General features: G+C 43.1%; 1 long non-coding RNA gene across 3 annotated transcripts in view; it reads right to left on the bottom strand.

Annotated features, from left to right (window-relative positions):
- The window catches only part of LOC140900108 (uncharacterized), a 33,062-nt gene extending 13,490 nt beyond the window's left edge, over window positions 1-19,572 (bottom strand). Inside the window, exons 1-2 of one of the 3 annotated variants that reach the window (XR_012155559.2) lie at window positions 19,393-19,572; window positions 19,076-19,283 (exon numbers count right to left, since the gene is read on the bottom strand). This is a non-coding gene — a long non-coding RNA (uncharacterized LOC140900108). The other 2 variants (XR_012155560.2, XR_012155558.2) reach the window with 2 other exon arrangements.
- Window positions 19,573-24,029: the final 4,457 nt, after the last annotated feature.

Here is a 24,029-nt window from a genome sequence, read left to right as displayed (position 1 = left end):
GCTGTGGAAGCCTCTATTATATAACAGCAGTGAAAATATACGGCAATGTGGCTAAGTAGCGCGACATGCATTCTCATCATGGGCACATAATTCTTCCATTGTTTGCAAATGACACACAGGCGGTGAGTGATGGGATGCAGCCCAGCCTCCAATGGCAAATGAGGTTTCTTACAAATGAACTGGAGAGATTCACAGGCAGGTGGCTATACAATGATCAGTGTTTAACAAGGAAATTGAAAGGTCCTGTCAGGCATTTTTTACACTAATGATAGGTCATATCCATAAAAGGAGCTTGGTTCTTCAAGGTATACTTTTGATATATCTAATCAAGGAGGCCATTTAGAGGAGAAAACGCATGAGATCCTTCATGAATACAAATATTCTATCAACTTCTTTCTGGTCGGCATTCATTATTTAAAATATAATAATAATAGTAACGATTTCATCGGGTAGGTGTTGCTCTCTGATGGTCAAATTTATTCCAGTGCAGGAGCCCGGCCTCATACCATGCAGCCCTCAGGTCCCAGACAGAATTCTAGGCCCCAGTTCACTGCCTCTGCCCCAAGGATTGTTGCAAGGGCTGTGGAAGGAAAAGAATTCTCCTCCCTAGCTACGGTTGAGGATCAAAGTCAGTGACCCCTTGTGTGGGTCTCCAAACCCTGTCCTGTTTCCTCACCTCCCTACACCCACACCAGCTCCACTGGGTCAAGCCTCATGTGCTGTGGAACCTGGGGCCAGATTTGGCCATATGAACTAGAACTGGTCAGTTGTTCTATAGGAAAATAGCAACTGCCACAACTGGTGAGACCAGAAGTTCATGTAGCCCTATATCCTACCTCTGACAGGCCAGTGACACTTATTCTTGAGGCAGGTGCAAGAAACCCCTGAATGAACATTTATAGAATAAGCATCTCATAAAGAAAGTGTGATCCTAATGCCTTCAGATAGTGGTTGGCTGGAGCACTCCAGAAGATACCTTTCTTTCTTTCTTTCTTTCTTTCTTTCTTTCTTTCTTTCTTTCTTTCTTTCTTTCTTTCTTTCTTTCTTTCTTTCTTTTTCTTACCTTTTGTAACCAGTGATGTTCTCATTATTTAATTATTGACTGCAAACACCTTTTTTGTATCTTGTCTTAAACTGATCTTGATGTCGGCATATTCATCTTTGAAAGCATTTGATGTAAAATTTGGCCCACACAGTTTTCAGGCTGTGTGTCGTTTGTTATCCATTCTCTAAGGCTATTCACCATATGTAATTCACATGCAGTTGGTGACCTAATTCACATGATCCTGTGAATTCTGCACAACTCTTTGCATTCTATTTTAGAGCAATTATTTTTAGTTACTGTTAGTGTCGCTAATTAACATCAACTTCTCCCTCCAGTAAAAGGACCGATTAGCACCCGTTGACGTAAATGAGTGCAGAATCAGATCCCCAAAAGAAAAGACTGGGGGAAAATGGGGCACTAAATTGCTCCAGGGAGAGATAGTCTTTCACCTCCAGGTTACTTGATTCAGATGCAACTCAGTGGGGGCGAGGAGGTTAAGTTGTAGGGCAAAGGATTCTACAACACCCAAGGAGCTCCTTTGAGGGAGTACTGGAGTGGGTAAAAATATCTGTTTTGTAGAAATGAGAGAAATAGAAATTAGACAAGAATAAAATAGATTCTTTACTCCTTTAGTTTCTTTTTATGCAAAACAGCAAATTTCAGAAAAGCTTCTAATATTCCCACTTCAAATGGGCATCACATTAGGACTGAAAAGCACCTTCACAATACACTTTTGATGGCACTCTTGAATGTCCTGGCTCCTTTGGAGTCTGAAGCTGAAACAAGGCTAAGGTTTGGTACCATACATATTGTATGTGTTCAGTGGAGACAAGAATTTAAAGCTAGTTTTAACACCATCTGACATCCACATTTCAAACCCTTTTAGTGACGCCGCTAATGAGTCTGTGTTCACAGATGAGATGTTCTAGCTGGCTGGAAACAATACCTTCCATTGATTGTTTCATCCCCTACATATGATTTGCACCAGGAAACGGCTCTGAATTTTCATTTTAAATCAAACTCATACAATAGACTCAGCACATGAAAATATGATTACAGGTTTAAAGGTTATAGCAACTTCACGTTTTTCTCCAAGTTCTCATTTCTACATTAATTTTCACTTCCAAGTTGGCTCTCTTTGGCTTTCTTTAGCTTCCGAATAAGATTCATAGCAAAAAACAGGAGGAGGTGGCATTTGAAATTAACTTTGCTCAGCCACATGCATTTTCAATGGTTGGTTTCCCCTTTCAGAGTAGAGGAAGCCAGGAAAATGGTGAATATTGATTAGAGGTTTTCTTATTTCATATCTTGCAAAAGCACACAGAGGAAGAGATCCCAGCACCCCTCCTGGCACATCCAAAGCTGTTGAGCTCAGCTCCGACTCTAGCTCCACTATGAAATAGCTGTGATCTGGAGAATCATTGTGAAGATTGATATGTAGACTAGCACATCAAGCCATTGCTCTTTGCTTCAGAATTCCAGGATTCAGTACAGCCAGCACGTTTACCATTTTTTTATTTGCTGTTCTGAATATAGGAGTTCACAAGCATTAAAGTCTAAATTAAATTATGCTTAGAAAAAGCAGACACTTCCCTTTAAGTCATAGCATCTAATGATTATGAATTAGTTACATCATTTGCCGATTTTCTCTTGTGCACTAACCACTAAGGGACAAATTCCAGTCAAATCTGTAAAGGTGCAACTCCCACTGATGGCACCTGTAGAGCTGAGAGAAGAATATGGGCCTAAAATAGATTTGTTTTCACCCTAAGGATACCTGCTCGCAATGTAGGTTCTATACAGGTTCTGTGCTGTTCAAATAAATGACAAGCAGGCAGAGGAGTGGGAGAATGATGTAATGCATCTTTAATATTTATTTTTGCCAATTCAAATGTTCATGGCCTCCAGATGTTGAGTTCAGAAAAGAAGAGTCAGAAATTCTCCAGGACTTGTCTGAGTGAAGTGAGGTGCATAAGTGAGCTTTGCTGCAGGCCTTGGTAGGTCTGGGCCAATGTTTACTGAATTATATTCTGTTCTTAGGCAGCTGTTAAAGATTCCAAAGGACAAACAGTTTCATATTTGGGGGCAGGAGAAGGAGAAGGAGAAAGGGTGTGTTGTTGTACAAAGCCCATGCAATTCCCTGTGAAATCAAGACAAATAGAGGGGTCTGATCACCGCACAGAATCTCTCTTTATTTTAGCTCAAGGAGCAAGTATCACCCTCCTAGCAACTGTTGAATTAACTGACCAATTAACTAAGCAATTAGGCCAATCACAAACAAGATAGTAACTTCTCCTACCCAATGCACACACTTCAGTGTGCATTTCATTCCAGTGAAAAGTGCACAGAGGCTCAGTATTGTTACAAATGTGGAGAAAGTGCCCATCACTGTAGCATCTGGGGACACTCCAATAAAACCAAAATCCATTTACCAAGTATAAGGAGGAAATATATCATGTTCCATCACAGCACTGCAATGCTAAAAGACTGACATACTTACGGTTAATGCACCGGGCTGGCACTCGGGAAATCAGGCTTCAATTCCCAGCTCTGCCACACACTCTTTATCTGACCTTGGGAAAAGCCTTTAATCTCTCTGGGACTCTGTTTCCCAGTCTCTAGAATGCAGGTAATAACCCTGCTCTATCTGACTCACAATGTTCACTAATGCAGGTGAGGTGTTCAGCTACTAAGGTGATGGACCCTTAGAATTATCTCACTAAAGAGACCAGGCCTGTCAGCAGAGTACTGAGCATTCCAGATCTGGCCTTTACCAAGAAGCCTGGACAAAGTGCTCTGACGACATTTCCTGAACCTGCCCAGGCTCACGCTCAGATACGTTTCTCACTGAAGTGAATACTGGAGGTGGGGACCTCCTGCAGAGAATGCCCTGCTCCCTCAAGCTTCATTTTGGGGGATAGTTATCTTGAGCATTGCAGACAAATGCAGTTGGCCTGGCAGGTCAGAGAGGCAGAGACACAGTCTTAGAAGAAATCCCCTGTCATAAGCCATCACTTTACAGCATCCCCATGGTTTTCCGTACAATTTTGTTTGACCTTTAGTTTGAGATACACTTCTATTAGGCAACCAATTTTTGTCAGCCCTTTGGAGAAACTTCCTTAAGACACATTTGAGTCTCTAGCATTTAGCTTGAGAGAGGCCTCAAGTTAGCCAGTCAAACTGAGAAATATCAGGTTATTTAAAAGCAAAGGCAAAGATGTACCATGTATAACAGGGGAACTCCATGCGGGATACTGACTCATGGTCTGCAATTATCCCAGAGCCCTTCTCCTAGATATGTGTTAGATGCCCAGTTTTAAAGTAAAGTTTATAATATCAAAACAACTAGCTTCAGTCTCCTTCCTGTGATTTATATCTATGACCTTTCCACCTACCTTTTTATTGCACTTTCTGTGCTCATGTGCTTACTTGGAGTGATTCATGCTGCGGAAGATTGATGGACAGTGTGATAGCCCACTGATTCTAAACAGAGACACAAATGCTTGTACTGGTTTCACCACCACCTCACAATTTACAATGGGTTTTCTAAGCACCGTCAGCCTGAAGAACAGTAATGTGTGTCAGGTTTCAGAGTAGCAGCCGTGTTAGTCTGTATTCGCAAAAAGAAAAAGAGGACTTGTGGCACCTTAGAGACTAACCAATTTATTTGAGCATGAGCTTTCGTGAGCTACAGCTTATGCTCAGATAAATTGGTTAGTCTCTAAGGTGCCACAGGTCCTCCTTTTCTTTTTAGTAATGTGTGTGTGTTTGTTTGTTAGAAGAAAGGTATTGAGGATGCTGTGAAGATACTTTACATTGCATTAGATACAGTCTAGAGTCATATTTTTTCCATTTGGACTACTACATGGATAGGTCAAAATATGGAGTATTGTACGTGCCATATTTTATAAAATAGCTAATGATCTTTTTGGTGGTAGTTTTAAAAAGACTCCTCTATTGATAGACATCAGACACCAGCAGGGTCAGGGGAAGGGGGGACAATGCTTCCTTTCTAAGCAAATATGCCACTGCTGTGTCTAAGCTGGCTCCTTATTTTATCTCCTGCTGTCCCTTTGTAATGCAAACAATCAGGAGATGAATTTTTAATATACCCTGACAAGCCATAATGCTTCAGAACTACTTAGAAACTTCAGAGCATGTAAAAGCCATGTCTGAAAGGCAAGAGTGAAGACTTTGGTTGAGGCTTTCAAAGCAGTCTTTCTGATTTGGACACATGACCCATTAGAATTACTGGAATTAATGGAAGACATATCTCTAAATCCCCTAGATTACTTAAAAAATCTCAACCTCTGAGACAATTCCTGTCCAACATATACTGTACGCAAGCTGTGTAGAGACCAGTGTATATGCGCATGACATGTAGACACATATGCATAATATGACCTACAAACATAGGCCTAGATAAAAACTTTTCTACCAAAGTTACTTTAAACATTTCACCTGTGCCTTGTTTCTTATCAGCAGTAACTGTATAGCCTCATTTTTCTTGGTCCTCACTTTACCCTTCAGTTTGCTAGGGACTGAACCCAAGAACATCATGAGTTCCTGGGATCGAATGCACTGTGCACTCAGACTCAGGAGTGAGTTCCCCATAGCCCTGGGTCAAAGTTCCTTCCCCACTCTGAACTCTAGGGTACAGGTGTGGGGACCTTCATGAAAAACCCCCTAAGCTTATTTTTACCAGCTTAGGTTAAAACTTCCCCAAGGTACAAACTATTTTACCTTTTGCCCCTGGACTTTATTGCTGCCACCACCAAGCGTCTAACAAATATAACAGGGAAAGAGCCCGGTTGGAAACGTCTTTCCCCCAAAAATCCTCCCAAACCCTACACCCCCTTTCCTGGGGAAGGTTTGATAAAAATCCTCACCAATTTGCATAGGTGAACACAGACCCAAACTCTTGGATCTTAAGAACAATGAAAAAGCAATCAGTTTCTTAAAAGAAGAATTTTAACTGAAGAAAAAGTAAAAGAATCACCTCTGTAAAATCAGGATGGTAAATACCTTACAAGGTAATCAGATTCAAAACATAGAGAATCCCTCTAGGAAAAACCTTAAGTTACAAAAAGACACAAAAACAGTAAATTGGAATAAGTATGAACACAGTGGGGGTCTAACTAGCTAGGGGGAACACCTTGAACCTTACCCAGCAGGGAGCTAATAATTATAGGGAGTCTGCCCTGCTTGGGAGGCATGGTATGGTATCACAATATCAGAGCAAACATGATGACAGAGAACCTCCTGACGCAGAGCCTTTGTAAATGCTGTGGTGTTTCTCTAACCTCTTATTGACTTTGGCTTCCAGAATCAATTTTCTTTATTAGCTGATGAATCTCTTCAAAAGACTTTCTGTACTGAATCTAGATAAATTATTTAAGCAGTAAATTGTTTCTACTCCAACTGTGTTACAATGTGGTGATTTAATAGGATATAGCGCTAGGTTGAGGTTTAGGAACAAGGTCACCCTGAACGGAACATCTGAACATTAATAGGAACACTAATAAATGATACCTAAGGCCAAGAACTGGTATACAACAGAGGCAATTAATAGGAAATAGGTTTGCAGCAGAATACTCGGATCTGGCAGCACGTCTAAGAGGAAGAAGTCGTAGGAGACCATGGCATTAATTATTTATGCAAGTGAGTAGCTGTGTTTGAAAGAAGAGTGCAACATTTGAACTGGACAAGATGTGGTATTGTGGTAAATGATTGTACTCTGTCTATTTCATACCTGGTGAAAGCTGAGCTGCCATCCATGTCTGTGGAACATATCTAATGTATCTATGTGACCTTGTGGTCTTACCCTGAGACTCCCAGAGAAACAGAATCTAAAGTGTTCCAGTGAAGGGAACATTAGAGCATGGTCAGCAATTCAAGCAACAGTAACAATGGTCCTCAAAGACATTAACCACTAACGGCATCACCCTGCTATATATCCACGTACTCAGGAGAACAGCACAGCTTCAAAACAAAGGGGTAGCTACTGGACACAGGCACACACGGGATCTCTCATCAGCAGTGATAGTGATATCCATCTATGGGCCTGATTCTCATTTCATTTATGCCCCGTGACTCCATTGATTTCAGTAGAATTACTTTTGATTTACACTGGTTCCACTTGTCATGGGCTGAGAAGCTTCAGAGCGAAAATTCTAATATGAGAGAATTCTGCTTCTGAGAGTAATGTTGGCCTAACAGGTCATAGCATTTGAATCCACGTTGATAGCTCACAATGGGAAATAATTGCACTAAATGGCAACTGAAGTGCATGGAGACCCAGAAAGGACTGCTAGCTACAGAAACACCATTATTCGTACCAAGAACATTATTACACACTTCTGTGCTAAAATCCTAAAAACAAAGGGCCACGTTCTTTCTCAATAGCCCATTTCAGAGATCAAAAGGCTAATAGATGTTTTCAGCAAAACAAAATACCATGCAGAATTTAATTTTTCCTAACTTGGCATTTGATTCTTTGTAAACTCAAGTTAAACCTCCGATTTAAAGAGCTGTTTTGACCCTATGGAAGGAATGCAACAATCCCTCTACATGAGGGTAGAAGTCAGTTGAATAAGGGATCTTGATTGATGTCTTGCTTGAGCTCATCCTTTCCCAAACATGCTGGTCTGTATACATGTGAGACAGGAGCTGACAAAGGGCCTACTAAATGTTCCTGCTCTTGGACGGCCAGTATTTTAACACGAGTCAAATTGGTTGTAGTAAATGTAAATTTACTGATTGTAAGTGTGCTGGATCAGAGTCTGTAGTCAGTAACAATTGCTCCGCGCTGCTTTGGTAGTGCAAAGCAGGCGGAAATGCTGTGCCTACTGCTTTTCAAGATGACCGTTATTATTTCAATTTTTCCTCGTGCTCCCCCTGGCTTTTTGCTGTACCCATCTGTTTTCTTTTGTCTTCTGCTCACAAGCTAAACTCCTCTGTGGTTTTGTTCTGTGATTGTATGGTGCCAGCACAATGGGCTCTTGGTCTTTGAGTGAGAACCCTAGGCACTGCCATAGTACAAATATATTAATCATAATAATAGCAAGGACATTCCCAAGTGCCATGTGGAGGCAAAAGGCCTGATTCTCATTTGCACTAAGGACCTTTTACGCCAGTTTAAAGGGACCTTAAAGTGGATGTAACTGGACAGCTCTTTTACACTGCCAGAGACTAAGTGTAAATGAAAATCAGGCCCCAAGTGTTTTGAGCTGACTAGTTAGTGGCATGGTAAATTGTTGTATAGATGGAGCCTAATTATGTAGGGGAAATAGTGAGACCAACTCTGTGTGAATTGGTGTCAAATGGACAAAGAAATCAAATTGCAAAAAACCTATTCCCCTGTTTTTTAGCTACTTCTTTGAGTTCCAGTAACTGAAACCTCTGGATTAAAGCTGAAGGTAGCAGCAATATGTTCCACATAATACAAATGAAGAATGGCCTTTTGGGCTCTTGGGAAATCATTTTTGAGTCCTTAAACTGGGAGAAGTTTGAGCACCTCATCTTACACAGCCCCTGGCTCCCTAAGTATGGAGAGTCTGTGACTTTCTAATTGAGGGAAATAGCAAGTGTGCTCTACGCTCTTCCTAAATGAGGGCTATGCACTTGGCTGAATTTATGATGGCACTTTTGTTTTGCATTTTGGGATTAATGTAAATATATTGACTTGTATCCGCAACAGGGCTGCTTCAGAGAACTCTGCTTGCCCTTGGCAGAGGGGATAAGCTGCAGGCAGCAGTGTCGATTCATTAATTCATTTCTCGCATACTTGTTTTCTCTATCTAGTGAATTACTGTGTTTTTCTCAGACTGAATAACTAATACCTTATTGATTAAAGCATTTAAATATTTACACTTACCTTTCCTGGGTGCCTGTGCCCTGCCTTTTCTATTAACCGTTTCAGATCTCAAATGACATTTTTATTCCTTTCTCTATACAATACAATTATATACAATCATCTACCTTTTTACATGTAGCTATCATGTCACTACTTAAGGCAGTAGTGTGGTCTAGTGGTTAAGAGTGGGAAGCTGGAAGTCAGGAAATCTGTTTTTTATTCACCTCTGTCGCTCACTTTTTTTCCTCTCTTGGACAAGCCACTTAATATTTCTGTAAAAAGAACAGGAGGACTTGTGGCACCTTAGAGACTAACACATTTATTTAAGTATAAGCTTTCGTGTACTGTATGTTCCATATAGCACTAAATGTTCCATTCTATGCATCCAATGAGGTGGGCTGCAGCCCACGAAAGCTCATGCTCAAATAAATTGGTTAGTCTCTAAGATGCCACAAGTCCTCCTGTTCTTTTTGCAGATACAGACTAACACGGCTGCTACTCTGAAACCTGTCACTTAATATTTCTGTGTCTCCATTTATTAAATGATACTTAGGTTGCTCTGCACTTATCAGATGCGTCAATATAACATTTCACTTGGGGGTGTGATTTTTTACCAAGGTAGTTATACCTGTAAAAGCCCCAGTGTAGATGCAGTTATTACCAGTGTAAAGGTGACCTAGAGTGATGTAATTATTCCCCTTCCCAGATGGGAACAGCTATATCTGTATAAAGTAACTTTATGCCATTATAATTATATCCATACTAAGATACTAGAACTATACTGGATTAGTTAAGGCAGTTCTACATGGCTAGTGTAGATAAGTCCTTATCTGAAGGTGGTTTATAAGGCTATTATTACCACCACCAGAGATTATTAATTAATTATTGTGGGTATTATGACACTAGCATAAAAATGATTCTGTAATCTGGGGCTGCGCTCTCCTGAGAGTGAATTTGGACCATGTGATGGACTGAAATTAAAGGCCCAGGTGAAGTTTTAGTGCTCGTTCTGGATCTGTGTGTTACTTTCTCAAGTAAAAAAGGAAGTTTATGGGCTGGATAATAGAAACCCTGGCAGTGTCACTTCATAACTCTTTATGTAAATTGCATGTAAATGAGCTCAACCTGGTTCCAGTAATCAGCTATGAATAGAAAATTCAAAGAACACAGCCAAACAAAACAGAATATAGATCTTTGGGCGGGAGAGAGGGGGGGTAAATCTAATGTTTTAAGTAACCCCTCTGCTCCTGGGAGCATTCTCACCCATTTATTTTATTGGTCATTCTCTGTAAGTCTTTTCATATTACTCAAGCATCCGGTGTACGTGGAGAGGAGTAGGGGTCCGGTGTGTGAATGTGGAAGGATTATTTGGGATACTAGGAAGAGGAAGAGGTATGTGTTATGGAGTTGAATGTGTTGGTTGTTTGGAGCAAAGGCACATGTGCTGTGGCAGAGTCTGTGTGGGTAGGTAGAAGTGAATGAAAATTTAGCCCTAAGTGCTTTGCTTTGTGCTAGTGGATCTGTGTCTTGTGGGGGTGTTCTGTGTGTGGAGCAGGGAGTTCTGTGTGGGGGGGGGTACGTAGTGGGTGCAGAGCGTGTGTGTTATTAGGGTGTTTTGCAGTGGGGTGTATGGTATGGGGAGGGCATGCGATGTGCACGTAGGGTGGGTGCAATGGGTTGTATGATGTGGCCTGTGGATGTGCCATGTGTTATGTAGGGTGGGTGTGTCGGGGGGTGTGCTGGGCAAAGCACACTTTCCTTGTAACTTTGCTTGCCGTTGCTAGAGCAATAAAGGGGGCAGGGACAGGGGGGGCGAAGAGAGAAGGATGAAGGGTCTGGGAGCAAGAGCAGGGGAGCTCACTTCTGAGTGCCTTTCCTATCAGCTGCTGCTAAGGGCAACCAGCCCCTTCTGCTCTTCCTGCCAGAAGGAATTAACCATGGGGAGAGGAAACCCTCGAATGACACAGCACAGCAGCCACATGCCCTTGTATGTGCCTGTCCCAGGGCAGCCGGTCCCTGTGGACAGAGGAAGCCCAGCACCCCTGGACCAGAGCAGGTGGGCCCAATCCAGCCGATTAAAGAGAGCTGGGCTACACCTGGCCTATAAAGGGCTGCTCGTGGGCAGATGGGGGAAGGAGACAGGCTGTGCCCTAGGGAGGGAAAGCCACCCCAGAGCAGAGCTAGCTCCTGTGCTGGGTTCCAGGAGCAAGGGACGACTCAGCCCCAGGGGGGGAGCAGAGCTGACTGAAAGTGGGAAGCTGCAGGGAGCAGACAAAGTGCAAAGGCCCCTGGGAGGGGTGGCCCTGAAGCCTGAGGCTAAGGATTGAGTTAGTGAGGCAGCACATGCTTTGCAGCTGGGGCAGAAGCCTGGCCCAATGACAGTGCCTCCTTCCTCATTGTCTTAAAGCCTCATCAGTGGACTATAACAACCTCCCCAGCCCTTCATGCAATTACCCAGGGCCTGACAGCGGAAGCAGAGCCCCACAGGGAGCATTCCTCTATGCAGGGGCTCTAGATTAATGAGACATTCTGGCTGCAGACTGCAAGGCAGATATGGCATCTCTGGCAGGGGGTGCGATGGGCCTGCTTTACCCCCTTCCCTGGGGAACCTCAGGGGTATGGAAATGCCTGGTTCCGTTTTTGCACAGAGAAGGTCCCACCCTCTGTGTGGACAGCATGGGGGATGTGACCAAGATGAACATAAGAACAGACGAGTGGCCATAAGGGATCACACCAATGCTCCATCTAGCCCAGTGTCCTGTCTCTGCCAGAGGCTGCTGCCAGGTGCTTCAGGGGGAATGAATAGAACAGGGCAATTTCCAGTGATCCATCCCCTGTCGTCCAGCCCCAGCTTCTGGCAGTTGGAGGTTTAGGGATGGCTCATTTGTTACCAGCTTTTGTGCTGAACTCATTGAGGCTCTCTCCATGTAACCTCTGGAGTGTTTTTCCCCCGCTCCCATTTTCACACTTCCTAGCCAGGTGCACGAACAGGCTCCAATACGGACTCCCAGCATTGTCCCCCAGGCAGCATCACAAGCCGGCACTGCACTTTCCAGCAGGAATGCTTCATTTGGCAGGCATCCCACTTTCCACACGCAGCACAGCGCATGCCAGACATTCGTCCAGGCTCAGATTCTGCTCATCCCTCAGGCACTGGAGACTAATACACACAAGGACCCCCTGCATGCCTGTTACACGCCCCCACCCTACTTGGAGCTTGTTATCCCTAAGTAGAAGGCTGGCCCCAGGCTCAAGTCCCTGCTTTGGTACAAGCTTCCCTTGGGCAAGTCTCTTATTTTCTCTGGACCTCAGTTCCCCATATGTACAATGGGGCTAGTGCTTCCCTGCCTCTTCAGGGGTTGTGAGGGTAAAGATGGTGAGGTGCTCAGATGCTGTGGTAGTGGGGAGCATGTAGATGCCCGAGGCTGTCTTGTGGTCCCTTCCCCCCAAATGTGACACTTTCTATCCTCTGGTCCTTTCCTCCTGATGAAATGTTTCAGGGTAAATATTCCTAGTCCTGCTCTGAGGCCCATAGGGATCCAATACACCCTCCCTCTCTGGTGACCACCTGTGAATATTCACAGTGTGAAACATCCCTCTAAATATTACCCATGTTAGGGGGAAGGAGGACCAGTGGACTATCCTGAGGATAGACATACAGTTTAATCCTCACCCACTACTCTGAACTGGCTCAGCATAGACCTTTGTGAGTCAGTTTTGCCTCCTCACTTTCAGATGTCATCTGCCCCCGCTGAGGACGTATAACACCTGTAGTTTAAAAATATGGAAAGATGCTGGCTCAAGAGCTCTTTTAAAGGGCTGAAATACCAACTATAAGGACTCTAGGTGCGTGGGCTCTGTTGCTTAGCAGTATGTGTGGCTTTGTTTGTGCATGCACGCCCAGGAGAGTTAAAAGAGGAAACAGATTGCAAAGATTCCAGAAAAAGTGATATTATGAGAATACATAGAAATGACGTACTGTCAAGATCAGGAGGGGGAAGCTCAAGTGATGGAGACACACAATTAAGAGATGTAACAAGCAGTGAATGACAAACATATCCCATGTCAATAGGATTCCTGAATCTTTATACTTCTCCTTTCTATCCATTCCCTTCCACAGCTTCAGCACCAGCTTGCCTCCTGTACTTCACTTGATTTCATTGCAGGCACTATGTTAAAGACAGTAATCTTAGGCTGAAGACCACCCCAGTGACTTATGTGAATTTTGGTTAATTCTTTCCTGTACATTTCCCAAACAAGTGGGCAACCTAAGCCGCAGAGAACTGGGAGTGCCTTCAGAGCCAGTATAGAAGCTGTAAGCCCCGCCAACCCCAAATACATTTTTTATTATTATTATTTCAAGCTCAGACCTGTAAGGCCTACAGAGTCTTTCAGGCCTGGACCTTGTGCAGCTCCTTGGCTCGACTAAAATGTAGTTTTCTGAGCAAAACCCACCTTTCCTTCAGATTCAGCTGTTATGTGCTGTGGATTCATATTCACGACCAAATATAATCTGGCATGCTATACTCATTTTTCATAAGTGTTTAGCAAACAAAACATTTTTAAAAACCCAGCCAAGTGAGGCCAACAAGATTTCTCTGTAAATAAGATGCACAACCCTAATTATCACTTTAGGGGAAAGCAGTGCAAGCTACCTGACTCATCAAAACCCCAGCCTATCGTGGGTTTCAAATCAAACTGGTTCAGAGGTTATCCATCTGGATATCTGGCAAGTAAGATTTGCCAACAGAGGAAAGCTGAATATTTCCAGCACTAACACTTTGGATTTCGATGTTATGGGAAATAACAAAAGTCTATTTTCTATTAGACCTTTTACTAAAAGCAAGTGCATTTCGCATGACCTTCAACTGCTTATTCAATTAACCTTGAAATAGACAGTATAGCTGTTGCCAGGTTATTTTGTAGAGATCTTGATCAAAAAAGCAGTGAAGATACATGCAACTTATAAACAGAAGACATATCCTGATCTCATCAAGGGGTTTGTATGCCTTAATCCCTTATCACAAATAGCAGGGGTATAAATTCATCAGTACTGGTGATACATATAATCTTGCAAGTTTCAGCCATTTGTTAATTAACAATAGGCCTCCATGAGCAGTCAGCAGCTGGGTTCCTGCTCTCATTGCTTTAAATTCTTCCTTCCTGATTTTTTGTTTAATGTTTGCACATGCGCTGAAGGGCTCTTTCACTGCAAAGTCCCCTAGAGGGTTTCAGATGCATCTATTTTCAACTAGCAGCTTCTCAGAGCTGTTTCACTCACCACGGTTTAGAGAAAGCGGCAAGACACATGCCAAGGCAAAACTTTATGAAGTGAATAAAGGACCCTACCTGCCCTGGAAGCAGCAGAGGTTAGCAATTAACTTGAATTGAAGGACTAAATTTAAAAGTATCTCTATATATCTAGTTGTATCATTCAAAACCAATTTATATGACAACAACCACTCAGACATGCCAGCAGCAGCTTTGAGTGCGTGTTCATCAGCTAGGCTGCTTGGGAGATCACGGCCAGTGATTGCCATGTCACTGTCACTTCTGGGCCCACTCGGAAACCAGAGTGACAGAGACTGAATGATCAGAAATAAATGTCAAACAATGGGGAGTCACCGTGGGGTTTTCAAAAGAGAGGGCCAGGTGTGCCATAGGTTCCTGGGGGAAAAGATATTCAGCACCCAACTGTTGTTTTTTTTTAAAGAAGCTAGGTATTTAAAGCTCTTGAATTTGGAAAAGCAGCAGAGTAATGAAGTGCTCCCTCAGAGTATACGTCTCTGTGCTCATTTGAGAGACAGTGAAAGCCTTTATCACTATTGTTATTTATTATGTATGGCTTTTTATAGCACCACCCACAAGCAAGGCCTTGCTACAAAAACTAAGTTAGTTAAGGAAACTAAAACAAAACAGAGGCTCCGTGAAGAAAAAGGGGTTCTGATTGGAGAGGGTGCAGAAAAGAGCCATACAATGATTTGAGGGCTGGAGAAAGTGCCTCACAAGGAAAGATAAAGAGCTCAATTTGTTTTTCTTATCAAAAAGAAGATAAGAGATGTGGCTATGTTGCGATATACAAGTACCATTAGGGGGTGAAAACACGGCATACAAAAGGGTTCCTTAATCTGGTAAAAAAAAGGCAAAGCAAGAACCAGTGTCTGCAAGTCGTAGCCATGTTCAAATTAGAAATGAGACCCAAAATTTTAACCATAAGGGTGATTGACCATTGGAACCAATTCCCAAAGGAAGTGGTGGATTCACGACCTCATCATGTGGTCAGATCCAGACTGGTTACCTGTCTAGAAGATAGGATTTAGTCACACACAAATTACTTGGCTCAATACAGGGGTAACTGGGTGAAATTTTCTGGCCTGTGTTATACAGGAGGCTAGACTAGATGTTCTAATGGGTCCTTCTGGCCTTAGCATCTGTGACTCTATGAACCTATTTCTATCTTAAAATAAAGAGCTTGATTCCCACAACATCTGCACTGGATTCTACCAGCACAGACCGTCATACAAGGACCCTGGCAAGGGACGTCCACCCTGAGAGAAAGGGGGCCTCAGCAGCCGAAGATACCCATAAACCTTGCACTGCCCTCGTCCCAAAAGTGGGCAGAAAAGTACATCCACTGGGCAGTCTCTGCCAGCAGGGGCTCTGGATGTAACTCCAAGCTGCCCCACCCTGGCAGGTCCCCCAGGGAGAGGGACAATGCAAAAGCAGGACAACCCACTCCTTTGGGACCAGCTGCTACTGCTGGAAGTCTGCTAAGGATGGAAAGTGTGCCTGCAAGGAGGCAGGTCATGGGTCTAGAGGGGTCAATTCACACAGCACTGAAATGCAGCTCCCACTGGGGTACAGCTGAGTGTTCACACAGTGCAGCTATGGCATACGTCAGCTTCGGGCAAGGAGTGAAGAAATGTGCTGTAGCCAATAAGGGAACGTCTACACAGTGAACCGCCCAGCCATGTCGACAGACTCGGATAGCAAGGCTTGTGCTACCAGTGCAGCTGGTGCTTTGAACCTAGCTGTGCAGACAAACCCCAAGGGTCCGACTTTCAGAGCTGATATGCACCTGCAGTCACTATTAATCATCAGCAGCAGGCTTAGCTCTTACCTAACACCGAGCGGCTCTCCAAGCCCTTTACAAAGGAGGTCACGCTCATTATCCCCATTTTACAGAGGGCAAACTAAAGCTAGTTATTTTGGGCCCGATTGTGTAAAGGGCTGAGCACTGACGATTCCAGCTGAGACTGCAGGGGGATTTTAGAGAGGCAGAATAAAATAACCTGCACTGGGACTTTTCCAGGGCAATGGAGTCAGCACCACAGCTCATGAGAAATGCTGGAGATGGCTGTAAACCATCAGGCTTTGTGCATTGGCATCTTTATCCCACCCAGAAAGACAGCACCACATTGCATCCCAACTGAGACACTGGGCCAACAGCAAGGATCCAGTGCTGTCACTGGAGGTCTCCTCCTGAAGGTCTCTCCTCCAAGGACTGATTCAATCCAGCTTGGTATATACGTTTGGGGGTTTGTGCAATTCCGAAAGCCTGAATTCTCACCTCTGCTCTGCCTGAATTTAAGGAGGATTTTTCATCACCACTGAGACAGTATGAAAAATGTTTCACACTGAAGATGAAAGCAAAGAATGTTGCTCATCTGAGGACTTGGATAATACGAAGTGATTTTCCATTCTGACTGGAATTTGGCTGCTATTTCAGTTCTCTGGACTCACAGTAGTGGGAAGGCAAACCGTTGAAAACAAATGAACTCATTAAAAGAAAGAGAGAGATACGCAACAATTAACTGAAATTCTCAAGAATGAAATTATCACAAAAATAATTTGGGTTTTGCAATCTCAGTTGCATTTTTTGCTGATCCTGTGTTCAAGCACTCCTGTATCATTTACTCACTGTACAAACCTTAATTGTAATGGTTGGATGTGATCCAAAATCCATGATGTAGAAATGATAAGTAACTGGGTGCACAAATTAGAACAATTATATCTAAATCAAATTCAATTCATCATGTAATCACAAAGATCAACATACCAAAGGGCACCTGTAGTACATTAAAAGCCTGGGAGATAACAATTGAACAAGGTTCCCTACGAGTGTGACTGGAGATGAAAAAAGTGAATGATTGATGGATTGATTGCAGAGTTTGGCAGAGCTCTGGGAACTCTGAAAAAATGTGAACTTTCATTTTACCTGTAGGAAAGCTTTTCGCAACCTAAAATTCCTTTCAGCATACATGAGATGAATCGACAAGCATTCTGCTGAGACTGCCGTCCCATCATTTTGGCAGCTGGCAGATAGAACCCTGCTCCAGCCTACTTCTACCCCCTTACTAGGAAGCTTGTTGAGAAGTGCAATACTTTGGGCTGCCTGTCATCTTTCCTAACGAAGAAGCAGCCTGCTGCGTGAAGGGGACTATATCTAGATGCATATCCAGGGGTGGAAAATGATCGGCTGCTCCATCAAGATGGCACAACATTGCAATTCCATGAAAGGAAAAGTGACTCCGAAGGTGATGAATATGAACACAAAAGTCAAATGGGGGAGAAACTTCATATACTCGTGCTGAGCTGACGCTCTTCATGTCTGTCAGCTTTGCGCTTCATTTGGTAGCTGCATTCAAGTTTCTCGCCATTATCCCCAGGGACTCACCGGAACTCACTTACTTTTTGGATTTTTTAAAAATGTTTTTACAGTATTTTTATTTTAAAAACATAAAAGGAAAGAAAGTGGAAATTAGTGGTGTCCAGGCGTCCATTAAGTGAATTCTTCTTACCTTTTGCCTTGGCTTCTGTGATACCTAACAAAACCCCTTCTCTGCCCCACTGCATTTAAAGAGTTGGTTTGAATTCCAACTCTCAGCCACAGACCCTTATTCAAAACCCTGTCCCACCTTTAATTGCAACAAAAACAATGATTCAGCCAAGTGAACAGCAACATGTGAGGAGGGTTCATGTCACTGAGCACTGTCACATAGGGTAGAAATTCTGGGGTCAAGGGACACCTCCCCACTATTCCACAGGCAAACAATTGTCAAATCTGATTTTTATTTTTATTTAAATTTGTTGGTGCTTGTAAAAATGCAAGGGGCTCATTGTGCTGTCAAGAGCCAGGAACAGTGCACCAGAGACATTGAGCTTTGGCACACTGGAAATGAGCTGTTGTCACGAAACTGAAGTGGAACTCGTGCACATGGAACTCGTGATTTCAGATGCCACCATTTTTAGAGGCCCAATTTAAGATGTCTGACAGGGAGCTGATTGTCAGAGGGCAAGTGCTCAGCACTTTCTGAAAATCAGACCCCTTCATCAGACTCCTTCATGGTGTTTCAAGCAGCTGGGCACTGCAAAATCAATAGACGCTTTTGAAAATCTTAGCCTACGTGCATGAGGCACCCTCTGTTGTTATTTCTCAAACTGCCCTGAGTGAATTCCCAGGGTCTACTGTGTCTCCACCAGTTTTGATAGGGAGGGTGTCACCCAAAAGCTAGAGACTTCCACCTGTGCTAACAGGGCTTGGGGGGTTGTCTATGTAAATCGGGGTTCTATTGCCCTTCAAAATGTGTGTCCAGTTCCCACTCACGTGCCCCGCTGACTCAGTGCATTCGACCCAATAGGATTACTACATGCAAATTAATGAAACACAAAGAATTGAGGCCTCTTCCAGTATCACATCCGATTAGTTTGCCTATTTACATGGGATTGGCTGGGGGGATTGACAGGTAATGTCACAATGCCACCACCAGCCATGAGCTGCTCATACTACAGTGGCTAGGGGGAGATGAGACAGCACGCGCCTTTTGGTTCAGAAATAAAAGATCTTCCTTTATGTTAATACACAGCCGGGATCAAAGTTCCATCACATTGTGAAGAATCAAATTAGAGCAGTTCTAGAGACATAGCAGAAGGTAAACAAGTAATGTGCTGTAGGGCTTACTCAGTATGCAAAAGCTCTTTTATTTCCCCTTAACCAGTAACCACATTCTGTTTGATCAATGCACAAGAAAGCATCTTTGCTCTGGGGCACAAAACAAGTGGCATATAGTAAAGGCGAGGCAATATTTATCACAGTTAAAGATAAGCAAAACTGCCTTCTGTAGTTTAAGCCATTAATAAGAGCTACATCCAGTGTTTTGCTATAGGGTACTTACCTGACTGTTGATTTGCTGTTTTGTATGTGCTTTTTTTCTTCTCTTTCTTTCTTTCTTTCTTTCTTTTTTTTTTTGTCAATCTCCGTGCTGCCATTAGAAGTTTATTGGATTCTTGTGTTTAAAATTGCAAGCAGGTACTTTGAATGAGTGTTAGTTCTTTAAATATATGCTGTATCTTCATGTGTCATGCAGCCAAGCACATCAGAAGCTGCAAAGTAACAGGCAATTACTGCTCTTGAACAGACAAGGCACTCACTAAAAGAATGTGCTGCATCTTAAATTATCCATAAACTCTCTAATCGTGCTTCTATTAATACCTGATTTCTGGCACGTGCCTAATTATCATGTTCCTTGTCAAACTGCCACCTTCCTCTGACGAGTAAGTGCCTGTGCCGAGGAGAAGAGGGCAGGCAAAACTGTGAAACTGAAATCTGTTCAGTAAACTTGCAGCGAGGCTGCTTGAAGGCCTGCGTGGTTGTTGAGCAATGCGAACCACGCTGTGTTCCTGTGCCACAGCCTTCGCTGCAGGGTGCGTCGGGGGCGACCGCACGGGAATTTTTGTCTCCACAGAACTAGAAAAGCGTTTTTGCAGCAGCAGTGCTGAGCTGAGCTCACACGCAGAGCAAACCAGGCTTTCCTCGGGGCCACCTCTCAGCACTCTCTTGCCTGGCCTCCAGTGCCTCCCCCATTATCACACAGCATGTCATTTTGCATTCCCCTCTAAGGGTTTACTTCGGAGAGGAATTGTTTGGAAGCATCACAGAGAGGGTAGTGAGAAGCGACACCATGCTGGCCTGTCCAATTCACCATGGCTTCCCCTTGCGCTCTTTGGCAGGAGCCAGCCTCTCTCTCTCTCTCTCTCTCTCTTTCTCTCCAGAAAATAATAAGGGGCTATCCCTGGTTCCCCCCGAGGTGCTTTCTGCTCTCTGCATTTTACAAACATGAGCCTGATTTGGAGACTGCAACATGAGAAGGAACAAAGTCACTGACGTTTGGCTCTGTGCAGTCCGCGGTGCAGAGCTGTCAGCAGGAAGACAGTGCACGCACTGTATTTAAGACCTGGTTAGAAATGCCATGCTCCCTTCCTCTTGAACCTTTACACACTCCAGCAGAATGAGAATGTGCAATTCACGTCTCATTAAATTTTTTTTGAAATATTATCCTGTTGCCTTCTCTGCATTTCCTCCCTCTTAAACAAAACTAGAGCTTCCTTTGGAGAATACAAGCAATTTGTTACCATAACAACACCTTTTCTCTCCCACTCTGCAAAGTTTAAATACCAGCTTCCCTTTGACTGTATTTTTCCCCCTCTGGAGACTAACTGCCACCATCTCACTTGCAGAAGTACGGTCGCTGTGGTGATAAGCAAAGAATTCCCCTCCAAATGCTGCTGGTGCAGGTGCCTGCCAGTGTTAATTCAAAGTGACAAATCTCAGGCTGGATCCATCTGTACATGCAATTATTTTCCATGTTTTCTCAGTTTCACAAACTGGCTCTTAGCTCTCCTTAGCTGCCCAGCCACTTCGATAATTTGCGCATCAGGGAACAGAGCCGTCGAATGGTGTTCTGCCAATGTGTTACTTGGCCACTATCACCACCAGTCTCCATTGTATGGTTTACATGCTGAATGCTTTCTTCTGCTATTTGACCAGCTTTAGTGACAAGGGTATTAATTAGTCTGCACTTTTCCATTTAGCTCGTTCACATTACTGTGAAGGCCTGTCACAGACTGGAAGCTCACATCTATGCTTTCCGGAACCTCTTCAGGATGGGAATCCGGATGGAAAACCATTTTTCTTAGACGATTTCAACTAGTTCCTGAATTCTGTTTAGTCAGAAATGCTATGAGAACAACTTCCTATGACATTCCTGATCCCATCTGAAAGCCTAGTGCAGAAGAACACAGATGTTTTAAAAAGGGAAGAGATTTACCAGACATTTTCAAACTTCAGAGGAGTTTGGCATTTAGTCTGAGTTAGGGGGCAGGTTTGCACTAGGTTTTTACACTACCTGAACAAGGGATGGACCTGGTTCAAATAGCCCCCAAATTATTACGTATGGTTATCCTCGTTCAGTTGTTATTATTATTAGTAGGGTTTGTATAGGGCCAGCACCCTGCCAGGGGTTTCACAAACCCAAGGTTAGTTATAATAAAGGAATTTAACAATAGTTTGGTCAAAGGGCCCTCATTTCAGTAACTTACTTGAGAACATATAATTCCACTGAGAAATTGACTTCCTTGGTAGGCAGCCTCTATTTTTCTCTGTGTCATGCAATCATCTTGTCTCCACTCCTTCCAAATTACCTAGTCAACATATTTATCTAGTGAGGTGCCAGTTTCTTATTTATAATTTAATCCTGACAAAACGGTGGTTCTTAAATGCCAGTAGCTTTGATTTTTTTTCAAATCAAGTTGAAAGCTCCCCAGACCGCTGAGATAAAATATAGCTTAAGAACTTTGTTTTTAATGTACTTCACGTAAGAATTTTTAATCCTGCTGTCTGTTATAATTCTAGATCCTGCCTCTGGGCTCTTGCTGTGCAATTATATAACCTTGTTATGTAAACATCAAAATTAAATGCACAGGATGAATCAACTAAGCTAGATTCACTTACAGAGCTCAAAACCATCATAGCACGGCCAGTGGGACCAAGGCCAAAACAGCACAGTGACGGAATTCAGTTCAGTCTCTAGCAATCAGAATCTGAAAAAAAAATAGATATAGATATCATTTTAAATATTGAGAGCCACTGAAGAATTTTCATGAGATGGCTGATTTCAAGAGAGACTAGATAGTAGCTCGGAGGGTTGGAAATGGCCACGGGACCCTTTCAGCTCTATTTTCCCAGTTCAAATCCAGCCTAGGACAGTAGTGACTGACAATTGTTAGCTGTCAGATAGTTCTTCGGCTGGCAGCCTCAGTGCAGCTCTTGGAGGACTGGTGTCCTGGCAGATCACAAATCATTCCTGCTGATTCTCTTCCTGGTAGCCTGAGGCTGAGGACCAGCTGACATGGAAGGTAAGCCACCCTCTGCCAAGTCACTCCAGCTCAGGGATAAGGCTGTGTGTGCAGCGGTTGTGTACAGCTAGTGTGTGCAGACGTATCTTGTTAGTCTGCTCTCCCCTCTCCAATCTCCTGCCTGTGTGCTTGTCTCATCCACCTGTTACACCCACGTCTTTCCGACTGCAATCTCTTTGGCATATGGGCTGTCACTTATTATGTGGCTCTACCAAACCGACCATGATGGGGCCCAATGAAAGTGCGGCTTCTTGGCACTACAATAGTCTCAGTGAACGAATGGGTGGTGAACTTGTGCTGTTATTGACCACACTGTTTATGAAGAGGGAGGGGGGGCTTCCTTCATCCAGGCTGTCACTTTTCACCTCCACTATATGAAATTAATTTTATTTCATGATGGGCCATGCATTAACAGCCATGTAAACTATAGTATAGTATTATATTGCTTTATAGGGCAATTTATTTGGTATAAAATGTTACAAAGTCCTGCGGCCTGTGAATAGCTCATCATTTAGGGTGACATTTTTCCCTCTTCACAAGGCCAGAAAAAAGGCCAATGCCCTAGTTATTTTATCTCCGAATCATCTTAGCTTTGGTGGATTTAAATCAAACTCGTAATGTTTTCAATGATTTGTTGATATATGAACTTGTCAGTGCATGACAGACTGCACAGAACTTCTGGGACCTTGCTACACTGGCCAGGAATGGGATCTGTAATTCCTAACCAGTGGTCACTGTGTTGGAAGCTGTAGTGTGGACAAGGTGTAGACTTTAGGACCAGGCTTAGAAGACACTGTGGTAAAAATGCTGGAGCCCTGTCCACACTCCCAGCCAATGGGAAGCTTACCAGACAATGAGATTTACACATATGCAATTATGGGAGAATTGGACAAAGGGGTTGAGACCCACAGAATCAAAACCTAAGGGAGGGTTTATGTGAACTCCTGCAAAGTGAAACCTCTGGGTTAAATGCAGTTCTAGTTTGAGACTGTCCAAGTGGTCTAGGGATCTAGACACACAGCTCGCATTATGGGGGTCATGTGTCTAAATCCCCTCGTCAGTTCTGACAATCTCAATGCTAGTCTGTATCAGCTACACGTGTGGATTAAGGGCAGTATACAACTCTCATAGCCAAAAAATGTAGGATGTCCTGGTCAGAGCCTCCCTCTATGATACCATTTACCCAAATGAAATCAAAGAGTATTGCAGAGTATGGGCATCAGTGTGTGACTGATCCAAAAGGACATAAAAGGGATTGACAGGAGGAAATATTCAAAATGTCAAAGGACCTGACATGGAATTTACGTGGGCAGAAAAACTGATACAGAATATCAGATGCTTAAGAATCTCTCATGTAAAAGAAAAAACATTTCTGAAAATACAGAAGGCAGGCAAACTGAGTAGAAAGAAAGAAAGAAGGAAGTCTTCCTAAAGCCTGATACAAAGAACCATAAGAAATAAGAAAATAGAATTAGGTGTTTTCAACATCTCCTTTTATATTATCAGATTATATTGATTTGCTGCAATCAATTATCAGCTTTTCACTTTCAGCAGTCAAAGAGCCTGCATATAATATGCAGAAGTGGGGAAATACTGCCAAACAGCTTCCATCCATATTCATTCAAATTATTAAATAAATTTGCTTCAGCTGTGTTCACACTCCTTTTGTGTTTGCTTTCTGCAAATATCCTAGAAATCCATCTTTGCTAGTGTGAAAATACATAAATAGCTCAAAGCTTGAATATTTACATGAAGCAAATTTGGAATTGCAGAATTAACCAACAACTGTGCAAATTTTGAATGCCAAATAGAAAATTTTATGCTTGAAAATACAATTTGAAACTGGAACTTTTGTTGATGTATTCATAAGTCATCCATTCAAGGAATGGAGACAATGTTATGTGACTTGTGCAGTTAGGCAGCACCACATAGATT

The sequence above is a fragment of the Lepidochelys kempii genome, chromosome 18 (assembly GCF_965140285.1).
Source record: "Lepidochelys kempii isolate rLepKem1 chromosome 18, rLepKem1.hap1, whole genome shotgun sequence".
NCBI classification, from domain to species: Eukaryota; Metazoa; Chordata; order Testudines; family Cheloniidae; genus Lepidochelys; species Lepidochelys kempii.
The sequence above is the reverse complement of the archived record's forward strand: the minus strand, read 5'-3'. Positions and strand labels throughout refer to the sequence as shown.